This window comes from Rhinopithecus roxellana, chromosome 3 (genome assembly GCF_007565055.1).
Source record: "Rhinopithecus roxellana isolate Shanxi Qingling chromosome 3, ASM756505v1, whole genome shotgun sequence".
Lineage (NCBI taxonomy): Eukaryota > Metazoa > Chordata > Mammalia > Primates > Cercopithecidae > Rhinopithecus > Rhinopithecus roxellana.
In genome coordinates, this window is record NC_044551.1 from 9,233,968 (window position 1) to 9,254,664 (window position 20,697).

General features: G+C 41.7%; 1 pseudogene; it reads left to right on the forward strand.

Annotated features, from left to right (window-relative positions):
- The first annotated feature begins 561 nt into the window (after window positions 1-561).
- Window positions 562-1,848, forward strand: LOC104680481 (annotated as a pseudogene).
- Window positions 1,849-20,697: the final 18,849 nt, after the last annotated feature.

The window sequence follows — 20,697 nt, forward strand, 5'->3', positions numbered from 1 at the left end:
CCTACTACACCCCAATCCATGAAGGCAGGACTTTTTTTTTTTTTTCTGTTCTATTTGCTATTAAATTTCCAAGTCAATCATCAGAATATAAGTTCCACAAAGGTGGTGATTTTGTCTTTTTTAGTCCCTGTGAAATCCATGGAGCTTAATCCAATGTTCAATTCCCAAATCTTATGTTACTAACCTCATCTTAGCAGCATTTGACACAACTGACTCCTCTCCCCTTGACACTCTATCTTCTCTTGGCTTCCAGGCAGTAGTGTGCTGGTAAATGTTTAGCAACAGGTTCTCCAGAAAAATTTTCAAAAGCTCCGATTTGTTGCCTTTGCTGATTTCTGTGATGTAAGTACTCCCACTATGGCCAATTTCAGTCTACCAGTGTGACTGCTGAGTTGGAAAGAGATGAACAGTAGTACACACCACACAGATGCAACAGCCATAATCTCAGGAGCACAGATATTAGTAAAGTCTACTAAAATAATTAAGAAGTGGGCCATTTCTTTTTAGCCCTGCCAAAGTCGAGTGTCTGGTCTGTTTTGACTCTAGACCATGTAAGAGACAATGATGTTGTGCACTGAAGGTAGAGAGGGATTTATGGTGAAGGTCCATGGCCTGCCCTGGTCTTGCTCAGCTGATGAAGTGCAGCGTTTTTTTTTTTCTGACTGCAAAATCCAAAATGAGGCTCAAGGTATTCATTTCATCTACACCAGAGAAGGCAGGCTGGGTGGCAAGGCTTTTGTTGAACTTGAATCAGAAGATGAAGTCAAATTGGCCCTGAAAAAAAGACAGAGAAACTATGGGACACAGTTTTGTTGAAGCATTCAAGTCAAACAACGTTGTAATGGATTGGGTGTTGAAGCATACTGGTCCAAATAGTCCTGACATGGCCAATGATGGCTTTGTACAGCTTAGAGGACTTGCCTTTGAATGCAGCAAGGAAGAAATTGTTCAGTTCTTCTCAGGGTTGGAAATCGTGCCAAATGGGTTAACACTGCCGGTGGACTCCAGGGGAGGAGTACGGGGAGGCCTTCGTGCAGTCTGCTTCACAGGAAATAAATGAAAAGGCTCTCTAAAGAAACACAAGGAAATAATAGGCCACAGGTATATTGAAATCTTTAAGAGCAGCAGCGCTGAAGTTAGAACTCACTACAATCCACCATAAAAGCTTATGGCCATGCAGAGGCCAGGTCCCATGACAGACCTGGGTCTGGCAGAGGGTTTAACAGCATTGGCAGAGGAGCTGGCTTTGAGAAGATGAGGCATGGTGCCTACAGTGAAGGATATGGAGCCTATGACAATTATAATGGCTATGGCTATGGATTTGGGTCAGATAGATTTGGAAGAGACCTCAATTATTATTTTTCAGGAATGTCTGATCACAAATATGGGGATGGTGGCTCTACTTTCCAGATCACAACAGAACGTAGTATACACATGTGTGGATTACCTTACAGAGCTACTGAGAATGACATTTGTAATTTTTTTTCACTGTTCAATCCTGTGAGGGTACACATTGAAACTGGTCCTGATGGCACAGTAACTGGTGAAGCAGATGTTGAGTTTGCAACTCATGAATATGCTGTGGCAGCTATGTCAAAAGACAAAGCAAATATGCAACACAGCTATGTAGAACCCTTCTTGAATTCTACAGCAGGAGCCAGCAGTAGTGCTTACGGTAGCCAAATGATGGGGGGCATGGGCTTGTCAATCCAGTCCAGTTATGGTGGCCCAGCCAGCCAGCAGCTGAGAGGTGGTTATGGAGGTGGCTATGGTGGCCACAGCAGCATGAGTGGATATGACCAAGTTTTACAGGAAAACTTATGTGATTTTCAATCAGACATTGCATAGGCAGCCAAGGAGCAATGAACAGCAGCTACTACAGTAATGGAAGCCGTGCATCTATAGGCATGAATGGAATGGGAGGGATGTCTACCATGTCCATTATGAGTGGTAGATGGGGAATATGATCACTGACTCTTGCTCAATTTTTTTTAAAGAAAAACCCAAAACTTCAGTTTAACAGTTTCTGCAATACAAGCTTATGATTTATGCTTACTTTCTTAAGTGGAAATCAGTATTGTTACGAAGACTTAAGGCTCAGTATTTTTTAACACAATACTCATCTAGGATGTAACAGTGAAGTTGAGTAAACTATAACTGTTAAACAAGTTCCAGCTTTGCTCAAGTTAGTTATATTATAGGATGTTCTTAAGCAGAAAGCGTATTGAGGTCAAAGGAGTTGAATTATGTTCACTGTTGCCCTTTGCTACATTGTACACTGTGTAGATGCATGCTGAAAGACGTGGTTTTGTGTGTGTGTGTGGGTATGTCTACAATTAAAGTGAAACATTTTGGCATCTTTGTTGATTCTAGTTTTATTTAATAACCTGTAAGGCATATAAATTTCGGATTTTTTTTTTAAATTAATGGGAAAAATTTGAGAGGCAATACCAATACTTTAGGATTTTGGTCTTGATGTTTGTATGAAATTCTGAGGCCTTGATTTAATTTCATTGTATTGTGATTTCCTTTTACGTATATTGTGTTAAGTAAAATTTGTCAAATAAATCCTCTTTTAAAAAAATTAAGAAGAAATGAGTTTTGAGTACTACTTTTTAAAAGTAAAATTTATTTAAGTTATATAATTTTTATTAATGACATACTTCAAGCTGTTCACTACATTTCAGAAAATTTACCAATCAGCCCTCATGAGCTGATATAAGCTGGTTCCAGGATACCGTGGCTTCTGGAGCACCACACTCTCCTGGTTCTCCTCCTGCCTCACTGGTATTTTTTTGGTCTCTTTACCTAGGCCTCCTGTTCTCCCTGACCTCTCTATGTTAGAGTGCCCCAAGGCTTAGACAGAAGGAATGGAGGGACAAGGAAAGACGGAAGAGAGAGAGAGGAAAAAAAAGAAAATCTACAAATGACTTATTCTTACTTTTAGCATATTTATATTTTATGACATTTTGGAAAATACAACTTTACTATTTAATTATAAAGTACATAATCTTTGTAAGTGATATGGCATCTAGAGGTGTGCTGTCCAATGCAGTAGCGCTAGCTATAGGTGACTACTGAGCAACTGAAGTGTGATAATTCCAATCTGAGACGTGCTGGAAATCCAATACATACAAGGTTTTGAAGAGGAATACAAAAAAAGAATGTAAAATTCTCATTAAAAATAATTATATTGATCATAATTTAAAAATAACACGTTGGGTTAAATGATATATATTATTATAGTTAATTTTATCTTTTTTTTTTTTAATGAGGCTCACATTGTTTTTTTTTTTTTTTTTTTTTTGATATGGAGTCTTGCTCTGTTACCCTAGCTGGAGTGTAGTGGTGTGATCTTGGCTCACTGCAACCTCCACCTCCTAGGTTCAAGTGATTTTCCTGCCTCAGCCTCCCGAGTAGCTGGGATTACAGGTATGCACCACCACCCCTGGCTAATTTTTGTATTTTTAGTAGAGACAGGGTTTCACCATGTTGGCCAGACTGATCTTGAACTCCTGACCTCATATGATCCACCAGCCTCAGCCTCCCAAAGTGCTGGGATTACAGGCGTGAGTCACCCCTCTCGGCCTCACATTGTATTTTGACTGGACAGCGCTGCTTGAGATCTTTACTCCAGACTTGCCTCTACCTCTCTCCTCCCCTACTCCGCCTCTGAAAATCTTTGGCTGTACTATGCTCCTTTTTGGTGTTAAGTCAAAGACTGTTTTCCTGGCCCACCTCAAATGGAGTTTGCAAATATGTTACTATTTCTTTAAACTTCTGACTCCCTCCCTCTTCCTTCAATTTAATAATTATTAAATTATTGTAATTAATAATTATAGCAGGAACTAATTACACAGCAATCTGCCAATTAATAATTATAGCTCTATGAAAATGATAAGAATCACTGGCAGCCTTTCCATCCAGGTTCCTCATCTGAACCACAAAACACAGAAAAGAATTTGAGTGACTATTCTATTTTACGAAGAATGGAACATAATTAGTACCAATGTAAATGCACAGAAAAGAAGTTAATTCCTATCACATACAATATGTACTATATACAATGGATACCTTTAGGGAATCAGGCTTAATTCTTACACAGAGCCCTGGCTGAGAAAGGCCAGTTGACGTGGATATCCAAAAGGGCAGATGGGATTACTGAATGTTGAGCAACTGCAATATCCCTGAAATACATTTGTGGTCTTATAAGCAGACACCCTGATGGATAACACTCTTTCAGATTACTAAATTCTGGTTTGTTTTCAAAAAATAAACCTCTAGACTGTATAGTTATGCCTTTTGCATTGCTCACCTCCAACTCTATACCTTCAAGAAGGAACAATCCCATTCCCAGGGCTAGGGAGCTTAATAAGCTAATCACAGAATATGGTTATGGTTACACTAACTCAACAGGGAAAGCTGCAATAAAATGCCCAAACCTCTGTGCATACAAGTTCATGTCCGTAAGAACAGTGATGTGAATAAGAAACTTTAAAATGCAGTTTCTGAAGTCTCATTTTCTGAAATATAATAGAATCACGTAACAACTTTCCAAGGAAATACTCACATGTGGACTCCACTACATATTCATGCCAAGCACTAAAGCAGTACCATGCTTTCTGGAAACTCTACCGCCTTTCGAGCATTCACCTCATTAATCTTCAAAAACATTTCTTTAAGACCATGAAGAGAAAGTGTTATTTGCATTTTCATCACATAATTCATCACACAAAAACTATTTGTAGCTCACAAATAGTTTTTCCACATCATTATAATTAAAAAAGAAACCATGAAGAATCCATAGATACAGTCAGCAGTTGTTCATTTCTTCCTTAATTGTTGTATTATCAGCTGAAAACCAGTCAGTTTGCTACAGAACTTTGCTATTCAAACTGTGGCCATGATCAGTCACAATGGCATTAACTGGAAACTTGTGTAGAAATGCAGATTCTGGCCAGACGTGGTGACTCATGCCTTTAATCCCAGCACTTTGGGAGGCTGAGGTGAGAGTATTGCTTAGTGCCAAGAGTTTCAGATCACCCTGGCAGCATGGTGAGACCCCCCACCTCTACCAAAAAAATTAAAAAATTAAATAAAAAATAGGGCCAGGTGCAGTGGCTCACACCTGTAATCCCAGAACTTTGTGAGGCCGAGGCAGGCAGATCACTTGAAGTCAGGAGTTCGAGACCAGCTTGGTTAACATGGTGAAAACTCATCTCTACTAAAAATACAAAAATTAGCTGGGCATGGTGGCACACGCCTGTAATCCCAGCTACTCAGAAGGCTCAGGCACAAGAATTGCTCGAACCTGGGAGGGGGAGGTTGCAGTGAGCGAAGATCACACCACTGCACTCCAGTCTGGGTGAGCGAGTGAGACTCCGTCTCAAACAAAACAAAACAAAACAAAACAAAAATTAGCTGGTACTGGTGGCATGTATCTGTAGCCCCAGCTACTCAGTAGGCTGAGGAGGAAGGATCACTTGAGACCAGGGGTTTGAGGCTATGATTGTGCCACTGCACTCCAGTCTGGGCAAAAGAGTAAGACCCTGTCTCTACAAGAAGAACAAACAAATAAAAAAGAAATGCAGAAATTCAGAGTTCTCCCTCTGCCCAATCCTGCTCCTGCCCCTTCCCATTCACAGGCATTGATAAACATCCCAAAAGCCTCAAAGTAAAGCAAGCACAGGAAATTTCCACAATACAAGAGGAAGGTGGCCATGCACCTTGGCATTTGGCAATATATTAGGCCATGACTATTTGTTGAATGAAGGAATAGACAGACCAATCACTGTCTCTTGCAAATCTCACAACAATCTTTCATATCCAAATTTGTATCTCTTCTAGAGCCATGTTTCTCAACATAAAAAATTCACTTTTTTTTTTTTGAGACGGAGTTTCACTCTTGTTGCCCAGGCTGGAGTGCAATGGCGCGATCTCAGCCCACTGCAACCTCTGCCTTCATGGTCAAGCGATTCCCCTGTCTCGGCCTCCCGAGTAGCTGGGAATACAGGCACGTGCCACCATGCCCGGCTAATTTTGTATTTTTCATAGAGATGGGTTTTCTCCATGTTGGATCCCCCCTGCCTCGGCCTCCCAAAGTGCTGGGATTATAAGCGTGAGCCACCACGCCCGGGCCACTCTTCTTATCAACATAAAAATCTGACTCACTCCCACTCTCAGAGATAGCACATAGTAGGTGACTTTCTCTAGCTGAAAATCTCTGACTTATTGAAGATAGAGTCAGTTCTCTGTGTATCCCATGAGACCAAGAAGATTTAGTCTAACATGACTCTGTAATTTGTATTGGGAATGTAATAGGCTTTTTGGTTTTGATTTTAAATAAATCTTTATTTTCGGTGAGTCACATTCAACTTTTGTCTCTTATTTGTTAATCTTTTATAGACAAGACACGCAAGCTGCACAGTTGTGTCACTTGGGGCCTTACAATGAGAAGGTCCCTGAATTTGGTTTAATGCCTCACTATTGCTGTCTTGAAATTCTTAACTTTCTGAGCCCAAGCCTCATATTTTCATTCTGCACTAAGCTCCACAACGTATATACGTATATAGCCAGTCCTGTCCACAGGTCTGTTTCTTTCTTTTTTTTTTTTTGAGATAGAGTCTCGCTATGTCGCCCAGGCTGGAGTGCAGTGGTACAATCTCAGCTCACTGCAAGCTCTGCCTCCCAGGTTCATGCCATTCTCCTGCCTCAGCCTCCCGAGTAGCTGGGAATACCTGGGACTACAGGTGCCCGCCACCATGCCCAGCTAATTTTTTTGTATTTTTAGTAGAGATGGGGTTTTACCGTGTTAGCCAGGATGAGTCTTGATCTCCTGACCTCGTGATCCGCGCGCCTCAGCCTCCCAAAGTGCTGGGATTACAGGCATGAGCCACCGCGCCCAGCCAGGTCTGGTTCTTAATGAGAGGTGCTAATCAGAATCATCTAATTCCTTTCCCAAATACACATGGCAACCATAACTAAAATTCATCATTGCAGTTTGCATTACTTTGTCTCTACTGTCAGACATATTTTCTGTGATTCCTAGGCTTTCACCTCTGGTCACATCCTATCTCTCCCATGGCTTTCTTTCCTGGCACAAAGGATGGAAGCTAAGCCCACAGCAGTGAGTGGAATGTAGCATAAGCACCAAGGGGATCCTGTCACAACCAGCCAGCTACCATTTATTGGGCACCCACATATTAACATACTAGTGCCACACAGTCCTTTCTCATGAAAGGCTCACAGTCTTAGCAGAATGTGATACATACTCACCATCAAATCTAAGTGAGCCAGTAGGGAAGCCTTCCTAGAATGATGGGCCTCGAACAGAATTTCAGAAGAGGAAAAACATGTGGCTCCACAGAGTGAAAGCATTCTGAGTAAAGGACGGACAGGTGCTACATCCCAGAGCACAGTGGAGAAGGAATGTTTGAGGAGCAGAGGAGTGTTTTTGCCAAGCTAGAGCAGTAAGCTTATTGTGAGCTATGCTGGAAAGACCCTTCCATAGCTCATGTGCTGGATAACTGGGTCTCATAAATCAGATGAAAATTAGGAACCATTAGGAACCTCAAAGAAAGGAACAACAGCATCAAAATGCTATTTGCAAAGGATAATTCACTGGGAATAGCCATTTTCCAAATGGTACCCTAGAAGAAGAACTCACCATTCTCTTTCTCTTTCTTCAAATAGTTCTTGAAATTCATCTTTTTGTGACACTCCCTCACTGAATGAACATGGAATGAATCATGCTTACAATGGTACTGATGTGCTGCAGGTAGGCTCCTCAGTGGGCACTGAGCTAAGTATTTGGAAAGGCTTGGTAACTGTGATGAGAGTTCTGCCAGTAGGGCTGCCTCAGGGCAGTGTCAGGCTTTGTCACATGTGTTAGTCCATTCTTGCATTACTATAAAGAAAGGCCCGAGGCTGGGTAAAGAAAAGAGGTTTGATTGGCTTACGGTTCTACAGGCTGTACAGGAAGTATAGCAGCATCTGCTTCTGGGTAGCCCTCAGGAGGCTCCCAATCATGGCAGAAGACAAAGGGAAAGCAGGCACATCACATGGTGAAGGAGGAGCAAGAGAGACGGATAGTGAGGGGGAGGTGCCACACACATAAGCAACCAGGTCTCATGATAACTCACTATTAGGAAGACAGCACAAAGCCATGAGGGATCCACCCCCATGACCCAAACACCTCCTACCAGGCCCTGCCTCCACCTCCAACATTGGAGTTTAAATTTCAAAATGAGATTTGGGCAGGGACAAATATCCAAACTATATCACCACATGAGAATCAAAGCATCCATTTCCCTGAACATCACAGAGCGCAGAAGCCACCTACCTACCTTTTTAGGAAAGGATGACAGAATCAAAGCCAAGGTTTATAAAAATCAAAACTCTTACCAGAAAGGGGTTTTGTCCCTGAGACTAACCACTGCCTCTGACACGGATCTGCCCCAAAGCTGGGACAAGGGATACATCTCTGTATTGGTCTGTTTTCACATTGCTACAAGATACAACCTGAGAGTGGGTAATTTACAAAGAAAAGAATTGACTCACAGTTCCACATGGCTGGGGAGGCCTCAGGAAACTTATAATTATTGTGGAAGGCGAAGGAGAAGCAAGGCACATGTTATATGGCAGCAGAAGAGAGCATGCTAGAGGGAGTAGGGGAAGTGCCACACTTTAAAACCATCAGGTCTCATGAGAACTCACTCACTATCACGAGAACAGCAGGGGAGAAATCTGCCCCTCCCCCCCCCCCGCCCCCGCCATGTTCGAATGATCTCCCGCCAGGCACCTCCTGCAACATGTGGGGATTACAATTCGAGATGACATTTGGGTGGGGACACAGAGCCAAACCAAACCATATCAATCCCACACTGGTAACTACAATCTTTTTTTTTTTTTTTTTCTTTTTAGACAGAGTCTCACTCTGTCACCCAGGCTGGAGGGCAGTGGCGCAATCTGGGCTCACTGCAAGCTCTGCCTCCCGGGTTCATGCCATTCTCCTGCCTCTGCCTTCTGAGTAGCTGGGACTACAGGCGCCTGCCACTACGCTCGGCTAATTTTTTGTATTTTTAGTAGAGACAGGGTTTCACCATGTTAGCCAGAATGGTCTCGATCTCCTGACCTCGTGATCTGCCCACCTCGGCCTCCCAAAGTGCTGGGATTACAGGCGTGAGCCACCGTGCCCGGCCCCAGGTAACTGCAATCTTTTTTTTTTTTTTTTTGAGACGGAGTCTCGCTCTGTCGCCCAGGCTGGAGTGTAGTGGCCGGATCTCCGCTCACTGCAAGCTCCGCCTCCCGGGTTCACGCCATTCTCCTGCCTCAGCCTCCCGGGTAGCTGGGACTACAGGCGCCCGCCACCTCGCCCGGCTAGTTTTTTTGTACTTTTTAGTAGAGACGGGGTTTCACTATATTAGCCAGGATGGTCTCGATCTCCTGACCTTGTGATCCGCCCGTCTCGGCCTCCCAAAGTGCTGGGATTACAGGCTTGAGCCACCGCGCCTAGCATTCATTCCTTGGAAGTCTGCAGAATATGTAAGGCAAAAGGGAAGAGTGACTTAATTTGTTACAAAGTAAAGCCTGTCATAAGGTGGAACATGAGAGCTGATTTGAAACATACATGCACTCTGTATTTATCCTAAGAGTCCAAAGGAGCAGATAAAAATAAATCAAGGTCTAGGTGGTACGGAACCACCGGATCCAAACACAGCCTGCACTATTATTGGTGTGCTTATTATAGTCCATGAATGCAAATCAGCCTTGGCCAAGTAGAGCTAAAGCCAGAGAGCACAGGACTTACATTGCAATTTATCAAAGAATTTTGAAAAAATCAAAAGACAGTTGACACAGATGGCCCTTACATCTTGCTATATGGATAAACTAAAAAAAAAAAAAAGATATGTATGCACACAGAAGGTATCCTGAAGACACTAAGAATATAAACATCCCATTAACCAAGTTGGGATGAAGCTTTCTTTCTTGGAAGATTATGTGTACTCTTCATTTTGTTATCATTATGTGTGTGTGTGTGTGTGTATTGTTGTTGTTGCTGTTTTGTGAGAAACAATTTTATAAGACTCTACATTAACTACAATGAGGACGTTTTGTGTTCTGCTTTTGTAATATAGCCTTTACCTTGAAGATTACTTATAGTTGTATTTGTGGAAAATGTCTTGCTTAGTCTAGGTTATAGAACGTTGAATTCAGACTTTGGCTTAGAATGTAGAAAACTGCAAGAGAATATATGTCACTTCCACACTAACAACAAAAGCCAGATCATGTACACATATAGTTTGGTGGCCTGTGTTCCTCTCAGTAGTCATGCTCCAAAGAGGGTGACTACAGGGTACACTGAGGGTGGCCAGGTCTTGGGAACAGGAGCTCTCAGCCTTGACAAAGACTCCCTGCCCCAGGATGGCACAGCAGCAGCAAGGCTACTGACCCCAAAAGCACTGCCTGTGGAGGCTGAGAGCACCACAACTAACTTAGAAGTAAGCAGTGTGGACATGTAATTGATAACTGAGGAGTTTCCCCAGGGCTTTGGTGGTGCTCATGACCCTGGAACCTCAGCACAAGCATGAATGTGTGTGACAAGGTGAGGGGTTCCCCACTAATGACTGCGATCAAACTTCCAGCTATTCCAGTAGGATGGGGACTGTCAGATTCAAGTTGAATTTTTAACACTGTGACATTATTACATTCAAGACATGTGGAATAGGATTCACACCTATACCCTTGTTCTAAATGGTACATCACTCACGCAATAATTTGCATTCTGTGGTAGACAGCTTCTAAAATGTCTCCCAGTTCGCACTCTCATATAATGCTCTCTTGAGTGTAGTTTGAAACTAGTGAGTGAGTCATTTCTAACAGAGTACAGCAAAAGTAACGGAATGTCACTTCTGAGATCAGGAGACTGGAACTTCTGTCTTTCTCACCCTCCCTCCAGCCCTCTCACTTGCCTGCTCTGCTGAAGTCAGCTATCTTGCTGTAAACTGCACTAGGGAGAGGCACTTATGGTAAGGAACTCAGGGCAGCCCTTGGTCAACAGCTCATAAGAAACTGAGACCTTTAGTCCAACAACCCAAAGGAACTGAACCTTGCCAACAACCCCAAGTGAGCTTGGAAGCAGATCCTTTCCCAGTTAAGCCCTGAGATGGTTGCATCCTAGCCGACACCTTGATTGTGTCCTGTGAGAGATCCAGAACCAGAGCACCCACTAAGTCATGCCCAGGCTCCTAATGCACAGAAAGGGTGAGATAATACATGTAGTTTTCTGCCACTTAGCTTTGGGGTAATTTATTATGCAGCGATGGGTAACTAAAATTTCAGGAAGGCAGAAAATGAACAGAAGGTGTTACTATACATCTATCTAAACATGCTGTCTATATCTAAAGTCTAGCCAGTTGTTCTTGAGCAGGGGGGGGACATCAGAATAACTCAAGGCTAAGGAGAGTGTTAGAAGGGAGAAATCCATGGAAAAGGTAAAGCAGGGTCACACAAAAGAAGGAAGGTAGACTCCATTTCAGGGAGTCCAGTGCCTGAGCCTTTTGTTCAGTCATTGGCAGACAGAGCTGGCAGGACCACTATCCCAAAATTTTGTCTCCAAATCTTTTTTCTATAAAAGGGCTTTTGCTTGCCACATGTTTTACATGGTCCCTGAGGATCCTTTGGTTCCCTAGTCCTATCTACCATTTGAATTTGGTTCCCAAATTGCATTAAAGACAAATAACAGTGCAGATGTTCACCACTGGAATGTCATCAGAATCTCATCCCCAGTCCTTAATCCTAGACAGGTTTAACAGTTGGATTTGGGGAAAATGGTTCCAATTGGATGCTGAAGTCCACAGAGCATTCCACAGTTTAATTCATTTGTTCTGCCCTGGCAGAGTTTATGACAGTTCACAGCAGTCCCAACAAAGTCAAGCGAGATGACCCCTTGCATGTGTGAAGTGTCTTCCCAACTCCTTCCACTTTAGACCCATCAGCTAGCCAAATGAGTGAAATTTCATTTTTAGTCATGTCACTTATTTCTCGAAATTCTTCAAGCCATTCCCAGAAAGGCTTGGCATGATTTAAGATTCCAACAATCCCTGGAAAAGGTAAGCATCAGTAAGGGAAAAAAAGGATATATGATCTGATAGGTTTTTTTTAGACTATGTTGACCTTTACAGAACAAGGGCCTTTGGTCAAAGAAAAATAGAAAAGAAACTGTATTCTTCTCAGCTGGCAGAGAAAGAATTTACATAGTCTTGGGAAGCTCACTGGAACATGTTAGGAAGGCCTAAAATGGAGATGCCAAAGACATAAACTGCTAAACTCTAGATGTGATGTAAACACTGTTTATGATGTAAAAGAATACTGTATCTCATCAGTATTCTATAAGACTTTTTGATGCTGGTGCTTTCTTGACTTTACACAAGTGTCAAAAGAAGCTTTTCATAGAACTAGATCATAAACTGTTACCTGACACTACAATTGTAGGACATCAATTGTAAAATGCATCCTGCTTTCAGAGGTGTTAAAATGTGAGAAAATGTGCCTCCTAGAATAGATGAGAGTAGTTTTGGGCCTTGACAGTAAAAGTGATTTCCTACTTGAGGAGTCTAGTTCCTGGCAAAAAAAAAAAAAAAAAAAAAAAAAAAACCTGTGTGATTTTTCAGGCCTGATCATAGGCAATTACAAACACTTTATCTGACAGGCCTCATGGGTGAAAGTTGCTCTCTCCACATCAGACTTTGTGGCACTGCCAGTGCACTGCAGTCTCTGGAAGTCATTACAGTTCCCTGGCCCACCATGACCTTACATGTAGCTGCATTCCTGGCTCAGCTGCCTCCATTTAGAGGTATCCTGATCGGGAAAACTCAAAGACCATTTGCTCCCGCTGACTCAGTGCTTAGTACTTTTGCATTCCTAACCCTTCCCTCTGCCTCCTGCTAGGCCTTGGGCCTATAAAACTGCCCAAGCCTTTTGTTTGGAGCTCTCAGACAGTGAGATGACTCCTCTCTCTGTGCTGGTCTACTTGACTTTCAACTAGTGGGCCATTCCATGGGGACTGTGAGAGGAATGGAATGCAGCAGGTGCTTTCTCTGGTTTAGACTCTTGTTCATACTATTGCAATAACTGATGAAAAGCTGGACTGTCACTTTCATTTTGATTGTCCTTTTTTTTTTTTTTTTTTGAGACGGAGTCTCGCTCAGTCGCCCAGGCTGGAGTGCAGTGGCCGGATCTCAGCTCACTGCAAGCTCCACCTCCTGGGTTCACGCCATTCTCCTGGCTCAGCCTCCCGAGTAGCTGGGACTATAGGCACCCGCCACCTCGCCCGGCTAGTTTTTTGTATTTTTTAGTAGAGACGGGGTTTCACCATGTTAGCCAGGATGGTCTCGATCTCCTGACCTCGTGATCCACCCGTCTCGGCCTCCCAAAGTGCTGGGATTACAGGCTTGAGCCACCGCGCCCGGCCTTGTCCTTTAATCCAGTATTCCAACAACACCTGGCAGTTCAGCACTCTCTCTCCAGTTGAGCCACGCTCCTGACACTACTCAAGACAAGAGAATGCAGTAAAGCAATATGAGCACAAAGCATGGAACAGTCAGAGGTTCTTATGTTTATTACCCAGGATTTCCATGGTGTTCTTGTTTTCTGTGTACTCAAGCAAAGGTTGGGCAACTGCCACTTATCAATCACTGAGTTGGATGTGCTAGATGTGATGAAATTCAATACTCAAATGGGAAACAATTCACAGCATTGTAGATACATAGCATTTGGATGACAAAATATTTGGTTCTTACCATGAGAAAGAAATTCAGGGAAGGGAGGGATCAATGTGAACTATTGTAATCAACGAAAGCTTTGTGAAAGAAGGTCGACTTGAGTAAAGCATTGAACTAGTAAAATCTGGGTAGTACAAAAGACATCTGGCCTTTAGGGCAGAAGAATCCCATTCTCAAAGAATAGAGTGATTTTTTCACACTTAGGATATTTTGCAGGTTATATTTTCAAAATTAGATGTGCATGGCCCTATGACAATAAAATTGTTTCCTCTGCAGAGTGACATGGAATATGGAATGGGACATAATTATTTTCAAAATTTCAACCTTAATTGTTTTGACTACATTCATGTTTAGTTTATAATGCCCAAATGCAAACCAATGGATTACAGAAACGACAGCTTAAAATTTTCCTCCACGATTGGTTAGCTAACCGTTATGTGGCAATTAACATGCAATTTGACCAGAATTGCCAGCCACTGGGGCTAGAAAGAGGCATTCTCCAAAAAAAGGTATAGCCATTCTGATCTAAGTATCTGTACTTTGCATGCTTATTAGGAATAAGTTTTTGAAATAAAAGTTTAGCTTTGGAAGTCTGGCTTCCCTCCAGCTATTCAATTAAATTAGCTTATTTATTAAGCACCACTTTCAATTCTATTTTAGACATTTTAAAACTACGTAAATATTTTCAATCCACAAACATTTTTTGAGCACTTTCTCAATGCCAGGTAGAAGTCCCTGCCTTCTCAGAGCTTACAGTCTAAACTCAATCTAGACTCTAGATTTGTAGTGTCAGTGTGGTAGCCACTAGCCCCATGTGGCTATTAAGCACTTGAAACATGGCTAGTGCAATAAGAAATTGAATTTTAATTTTATTTAATGCTTCTTAATCTAAATTTAAATTTAAAAACTGAGACTTGATTCAGCTGTTGGAAAATTTTCAAGTATGTCTGGACAACTTGGGTGTGTGAATCTACTCTATAACTACACATTTCATACACTCTAAATACAGATCAAATATTTCCAATGATAACTTAGCATCCAAATTGAGATGTAAGTGTAGGCAAAATATGTACTAGATTTCAAAGATTTAGTACATAAATGTAAAATACCTCAATAATCATTACATTGACTACATGTTGAAATGACAGTATTTGGGATATATCGACTACATATATGGCTCACATATTTTACAATTTGCCCAAGAAAAGCTTAGACAACACAAGGCCACTTTATTACAAGACATAAGAATTGGAGAAGCTCTACTGCACCTCAACTCATGATCATTTTCTTTCTGTTCCCCTTTTACCTTCTTCTTCCTCTCCTTCCTCTAGCAATGATGTGTACTGAACTCTTAAGAGCTAGAAAGATTGCTGACCCAAGGTTTAAATGGTTTACAGTAATTTCTCATTGGTAGAGGATTTTAATACAAAAGAACAGTATAATGACTTGGCAACTCAAATATAGGAGTATATTAGTAGCCCAGTGGAAAAAAAGGTGTGAAAGAAACAGCTTTGCTTTTCCCCATGGACTGTTTTAGAAGTCATTTTCTAATAAGTCACTAAAACTACTTAATCACTTTTTTAAAGTTTTAAAAATCCTAAGTTCTGGATTATTTATGAAAGATGAAATATATTATTCCAAATTGCATTTATTTTATAAATATCAGATACTAGATTTTAAAAATCATCATGAATGGAGAAGAGCCTTCAGCCAAGCATTCTGTACCATCACAGAATGGATTTCAGTTATCACTATCTTTATTTCCATGGTCACTCTCCTTCATGCTGCAGAAAGCGGAGAATGGGAAGGTGTCTTATTTAAGAACTCCTAGCAGTTTACACAGATTCCTTGAAATGTGAAGATCAAGAAGTCTCAATTTACTATTTACTCAATTTACTACAGAAATCCATTGACCATCCTGGACAACAACCCATTTCATCAGTTTTGGCAAAAACTGCTAGCTGATTCCCAGCTTTCTGAGCACACAGATAAGGCTACATTTCCCAGTCTCTTTTACAGTTACATGTGACTAAGTTTTTAACAGTGGAATCTGAGATGTATATGCTTATTTCTTTGCCTGACCCATAAAAATGTTCCACAAGTCCACCTTGTCTCTCTCCTCCCCAACTCTTTCCCTTTCTCTGGCTTGACGAAGAGAAGCATAAAGATCTTGGGAGCCATACCAGACTGCAGAGCCACAGGATGGAAGGAACCTGGATTCTTAAGTAACTACTGGGAACGACACCTATCTACCAGGAATACCCTTTTTGGACAGTCAGGTGAGCAAGAAACATACTTCTATTTTGTTAAGCCACTGAAGTTTTGGGGTTGTAACAGCAGCAAGTGTCACCCTAAAGATATAATGAGCAACCCAAAGGACCGTAATTTAGCCTAAGGATAAACTATTTTCACAACTCTTTGGTATCACCACTGAACAGCAAGACAGTACCCCATCCTTTGATCCCAACGATATAGGAGTTAAAAAAATTATTTAGGCAGACAGTGAGGGTAAAGAAGTCCTTGATCAGGTTTCCCTTTTAATAAAAAGTAGCCCCCAAATCATTTCTTTTCTAACAAAAAGCAGCCTGTAAAATTGAGCTGCAGACAAAGAGAAGCAAGCTGGAAGTTTGCATGGGTGAAAGCTGGCAGCTGTGACAATAGGAAAAGGCTACCCAGAGGCTAGGCATGTTCAACATGGCGGCTCCATCTTCCCTTTTCTTTGTCAGCCATATGTACAGTAAGGAGCAGACAACATGGCACCAGCCAGGTAGAAAATCTGTTTGCATAATAAAAGATTAGAGTGGGGTGGCCAGCTTCTTCAATTACTATATAAACGTCACACCTGGTTCAACCAATCTTTGGGCCCTATGTAAATCAGACACTGCCTCCTCAAGCCAGATTGTAAAATCCTGTGCACTTCACCATGGGACCAGAAGACCCACTCTGGCATCCCCCTCTCTCTCTGCAAAAGAGAGAGCTATTCTCTTTTCTTTTTTGCTTATTAAACTTCTGCTCCTAAATCCACTCCTTGTGTGGCTGCATCTTTGATTTTCTTGACATGAGACAACAAATCTCAGGCATTACCCCAAACAACACCACTTCACCACCTTTTCTCCTCCCCTTTTATGTGACTGGACAGACATGTAAACAGGTGAAGAAAGAAGGAAACTGCCAATGAGTATATGAAAAGATGCCCAACATCACTAATCATCAGGGAAATATAAATTAAAACCACAGTAAATGGATAGAATTAAAAACAGCAGTAACACCTAGTGATGGTGAGGATGTGGAGCAAACAGAACACTCTTACAATGCTGGTGGCTATAGTAAATGGTACAACCATTCTGGAAAACTCTTTGGCTGTTTCTAATAAAAAGTTATACCCTACGTTCCAGCAATTCCACTCCTAAGTATATGCCCAGAAAAATGAGTCCTTGTGTTGACCAAAAGACTTGTAGTAAAATATTTGTAGGAGCTTTGTTCAAAATCTGGAAACAATCCAAATGCCTGTCAATAGGAGACTACAAAAATAATTTGTAGCTATTCAAATGACACAATAAAAAGAAAACTATTACACAAAACAACATGGCTGAATCTCACGGTTATTATATTGAACAAAAGAAGCCACATATAAAAGACAGATACTCTATGATTCCATGTAAATGACATTCAAGAACAGGCAAACCCAATTCATGGTGATAAAAATCAAAATAGTGTTCTGGGCCAGGAAGTTGACTGTAAAGGGGCAAGAGGAAATTGTCCAGGGTGATAGAAATGTTTCACATCTTGATTTAAGTGATGGTTACAAGGAGCACACATAGGTAAACATTCAAGCTGTACACTTCAGATCTGGGCATTTTATTGTAGGTAAATTTTATTTCAAATTAAAAAAATTAACTTTCCTAAGATCACACAATTAGTAATGGGATTCAAACTTTGGTTAATTTGAGTCATTTCACCAGAGTAGAGTTCATTTTCCTAGTGAATTACATACACAGATGAGAAAACTACAGGTTTGTTACTATTTAAGTAAGTGATAGCATTATTCTCAGTATATATTTTATTTATAGTATCCACACTATGATAAACTGAACTTATTTTGGCATGCATACCTTCTAAATTCTACTCCAAATGATAGTGTTTTCTTTGTGGCATCATAGCAACAGTAATTCTGTTTATAAAATTGAAATAATTATTGGAACCAAGCTTTCCACCTACCCAGATGACTGCTAGCCTAATAAAATACCTCAGCTGAAGAACAAACATGTTAAGATGAAATTGCCAGAACTTGTAACTGCAACATTTAACTGGCATGAACACATTGGGAAGTATTCTTAGCTGATTGGCATCAGTGGATTATCATGAATAAATCTCCAGTGATGGAACACTCTAAGACTGATGAAACAATTGCTAGAGGAGGTATATAATAAGATGCCAAGATGGTCGATTAACAAGTATCACTCTTGCTGTATGATATCCCAAGGGCAAATTGTATCATAATAGAGATTCAACCACTAGAGTTGGCAAAGTGATCACTGACTTCTCAAGAATCAACTCTCTAAAATCGACAAAGCAGTTAATGTAATACCAGAATAAGACCTGAGCATTAAAATCCAAGTGCACCAGCATTCAGCTATGATACCGAACCTCTTAATACGATACCGATACAGGGCTGCCTCTTAAAAATACTTCATGTAACTGTATGGACTGTGTGACTTCATCAGATGGAGATGTGGGGGAAAAAAATCTAGTTACTGTCTTCCTTTTACACATAAGCAAATCAAAGCCTAAAGCAGGTCATTGATACGCTAGGTACCACACAAGTCGGCAAATACAGCCAATGTTAAAGCTACTCCAACTAATTAAATAGTTGGAGTAACCTTACCTTGCTATATAGAAGAAGCTTCTCCTGCTATCCATAATTTTTAAAAATATTTTAAAGTGCTTTGATTTCTGTTGAGAATTCTTCAATCTCCCACATGGTAAGCCTCATCCCAAAACTAAAATTAAAACCAAGTTAAAATATCCAAGATGGTGGGATAGTAAGTTCCTATGTTCAGAAGGAGAGGGAAAAGATTTTTGTTTCTGAAAAAAGAATCCCACAGAAATATGAGACTCTACATCCAGAAAACTCTGATGGAGACAAAAAAATATATTCCAGATGACCTACTTTGATGATCTGATAAACATCCCCCAAATTACAGCAAAACAATTAACGGATCACTTAGGTAAAGATCTAAGAACTGGGACAAATCTCATTTGCTCACTTCAATGTCCAGCGTCAGTGTCTTCACACGCCAATCCCTGTTCCCCTGTCCCCTTCTGACATGGAATCCCTCACGGCACCATCTGTCTCTAGAGCAGGGGTCAATGTGCAGTTCTCGGCTCCTTTGAGTGGGTCTGTTAATGGATTTCAAGGAGGTCAAAGGTTAAAGCTCCTGCAATTTTATGTAAAACTTGGTTCTATAATTTATGTGATCCAAAGAGATCAGAACTGCTATTCTAAAGTGAAAGCCCGAGGAAAATCCGCGGGGCCAGCGCAGCTGCACCGCGCCCCACCGTGCCACTCACCTGGGTGTGGCCAGCCCGGGCTCCCGGTGCAGGAACCGCTCCATGACTCTCAGCTCAGTCCCCCATCCTACCCAGCCAACCTCTTGCTCCGCCCCTGGGAGGCCTCCCGCCGCTGGCTGGGAGACAGTCAGGACCCCCAGGTCAGGGCCGCCCGTGGGAGCCCGCCTCTGTGAGCTCGGGACGCGCGGGCGGAAGCAGCTTCGTCGCGGCTCTCCGCACACAGCCAGCCACCAGCCCACCCGCCCTGCGGCGTTCTCCCGGCCAGGGCCCCAGGACATAGGCGACTCCCTTTTGGATTGTTTCATGCTGGAGGTACTAGGTTCGCGCTTCGGTGTGGAACGGGGAATCTAAATCCAACAGTGAGCATAAGCACATACTGGCAAGTCGAAGTTTTTAGAAAATGCTTTAGAAAACGAAATACCACCCTATTTTCAATTCACTAAAAAAAAAAATTGATGGAAGGCCACACCAAACAAAATGAAAAAATGCTCCCAAGTTAGGGCACTAATGAGAGAGAACTACGTAAACCAGCACAAGTGTGAAGCTATGGGGAAGGTGCGAGGAGAAAACTGAGCACTGCTGCTGTCCTATATAATAAAAATGTTATCAAGGCCAGGCACTGTGGCATGTACCTGTGATCCAGCACTTTTGGAGGCCAGGAGTTCAAAATCAGCCTGGCCAACACAGCAAGACCCTGTCTCTATTAAATAAACAGGGGAAAATGTTCTCAGTGCAAACAATGAAATCAGAAAAGATATATCTACTCCATCCCCAAGATCCAGGGGACTGGTGGAGTAAGTAGGTTATCCATCCTGTGTGAAATCAGGTACCCCCTGACGTTCCTTCCCCACTACATCAACATTATTCCCAAACTCTCACATATGTAGCTGGTGTTTGCGATTCCACATTTTGCGCTTCCTTTTAGCTAAGGCCACAGTCTTTCACTCCTATTAAAATGCAAAGAATTCAAGGAAAAGTTAAGCCTTATCAGTCTCAACCTCTGCCTTCTCTTGAGAGCAGACCTTGAAATAATTAGAAAAAGGGCACTAGATTCTAAGGGCTGAGGGGAAAAGTACAAAAATGGAAGAACTTGCAGAATCTGATGAAAGCTGATCTTGAGTTGCATTAAATATACCAAAAGGACCCTTACAGTGGTTAAACTTTACATGATTTTTTGACTTTATGATGGTGTAAAAGCGATATTCATACTGTGAATTTTGCTCTTTTCCCAGGCTAGCGGTATGTGGTAGATGGAGACCGTGATGCTGGGCAGCAGCAGCCAGACACAGCTTTTAGCCAGCCACAAGACCGCGAGGGTAAACCACCCAAACTCTACTGCGTTCTG